Raw genomic sequence first — 2,500 nt, forward strand, 5'->3', positions numbered from 1 at the left:
GCAGGGTAAATCCAGACAGCTAGCTAGACTATCGGTCCAATCTGAGGACTATGGTTACCTGGTCCTCAGGTCTCTGCAAGGTAAATCCAGACAGCTAGCTTCACTATCTGTCCAATCTGAGGACTATGGTTACCTGGTCCTCAGATCTCTGCAGGGTAAATCCAGACAGCTAGCTAGACTATCTGTCCAATCTGAGGACTATGGTTACCTGGTCCTCAGGTCTCTGCAGGGTAAATCCAGACAGCTAGCTAGACTATCGGTCCAATCAGGTTTCTGTTGATGACTAAAACTACTTCTGGACGTACACGTGTTCCACCAAAACAACTTCCTTCCTGACACTATTTAGCAGAGGCTCTGGGGCTTAGCCCCACCCACGATGATTGTTGATTGGTTTAAAGATATGCCAATAAACCAGAGGTTGTTATCCCATCCCAGAATACTGGGTGGACTAGTCAGACCTTCCTCTGCTGCACTGTGAATGAAGGTCTGGCTAGTAACACACTGACGGAGAAGTAGCTCACACCAACTGAATTATACCTTTAACACTCTTCCCATTTCCCAGATAAAAACACCGGTGTACCTCCCTTAGACATGAGTTGCTATCCAAGCGTTAGGAGCAGCTATTTGGTCTCCTTAATGCTCTGCATATGTTAATGAAGTCCCGATCATCTCTATGATGGAGGATCATCTGAAACGCTTGGCTGCGACTTGACAGAAGATGGAGGTGCTGCATGCAGAACACACTGTGCAGGGAGTCCATTTGGAGAAGGAATAGCTCAGCCTGGAGCGTGAAGAAAAAAAACCGTCTTTACGAAGGATTTATGACCATTTCAAGGTTTCTTTCCCCAGCCGGCCTAAACATATTTACCACGCTGCAGGGAGGGACTCCGAGAGGAGGAACTGCAGATACAAGAACCCAGAATAAATACCCTCTGTTACAGTAAAGTCACTCTGAGGAGAGAGGATAGGTGGGATATTAAACATAACTGAAACAACAATGTGCTTTTTCCTCAAAGGAGCAGTTGTGTAATGTCTTCTGTGTCTAAATAACACATGCAGCAAATAATAAACTAGGATCAAATGGGTACACAATGCTTTCCATAATGTGATTAAATGCCAAGAGACATAATATGCTGCACTAATGCAACCATCAGCAATCATTGCCTTTAAAGACATCTGGTCATTTTACTCCAGATAAAACCCTTTTTAATCCTTTCAGCTAGTTATCTAGCTTGGCAGCAGGCTGGCCACTAAATAGGTTAATTTAACAATTATTAATATTTCCGTTCACACATTCTTCTCACAGTGTAAAGACCGCACATTGCTATCACAAGATTTGTGACAATGTAGGCTTAGTTTCTGTATCCAGTGTAGCCTGATATGAGGAAAACATGCAATAACACTGAGGACTGATGGAACTTGTGATGAATAGATATTAAAGTGACAGTAAATAAGCCAATAAAACATAACTCAGTGAATGTTTATGCTGAAACTTTATTTAAAGCTGAAAGTCTGAACACCTAGATCATACCGATCAGAAGCAGAAAAAGGTTTTATCGCCACTATAAGTTACACAATATGATATAATAATATAATATAATCACACTTACATGGAATTAGCCTTGGTGAAGGGGCAAACAGACACAAACATTAATATTAAATACAAAAAAATACAGATACACACAAAAGAACTTGCACAAGAAAAAAGGGACTGAATGGGTTGAGTGCAGAATGTGAAGAATAAATACTACAAAAAAAATGTCTTTATTAGAAGTAACCCCTTGAGATGCAGCAGCTCGTTTTTGCGGGGGTCCATGCATCTATATGTATAGGTCAATCTATAGTTTCTATATATAGTAATATCTGGGCAGGGGGCAGATTTCTGATTCTACAGATCTCTCCCTTGAGGTCAACAACAAACACTAGATGACATGAGACAGTTCCAGTTCCAGGAAATAATATGAATCTGATCGTTATGATGAACTCCTCTGAGGATCGGTGCATATTTAATGTTTCTCTTGTTCTCATAAAGCAACGTGTAAAGCGTCTGATTTAACCCGAGCTGTCTGTGGAAGTTGAATAGAGAAGAACACATTCCTGCCTGCTTGATTTGAAATGAATGACCAGAAATCATTTATAACTTCCTTTTATTGAACACTGAACTGAAGAATCATTTTGGAGAGCAGTTTTCTCATGATGTTTTACACAAAAAATCTCTTCCAAGCGTCTTCCATGTTGGGTTGCAGCTTTGGTTCTGTGGGTGCAACATTTAACTTCCTACTTCCCATTTCCCGCTTCCTGTGTGCAACACACCAACATAGGAAAGTCCACCTGAGCTGCATCCCATGTCCCTTATCTGATAGGTCCTGGACTCCTTGTTGTGGAGACGATCCAAGGAACCTTCTGATTCCAGGCAGAGGACACGACTACGGCCACTAGAGGGCGCCGCCACCAGAAACCTAAACATCGGTCCGAATGATAACTTCACTGTTCTGCTTTA

This window comes from Etheostoma cragini, chromosome 24 (assembly GCF_013103735.1).
Source record: "Etheostoma cragini isolate CJK2018 chromosome 24, CSU_Ecrag_1.0, whole genome shotgun sequence".
Taxonomy (NCBI): domain Eukaryota; kingdom Metazoa; phylum Chordata; class Actinopteri; order Perciformes; family Percidae; genus Etheostoma; species Etheostoma cragini.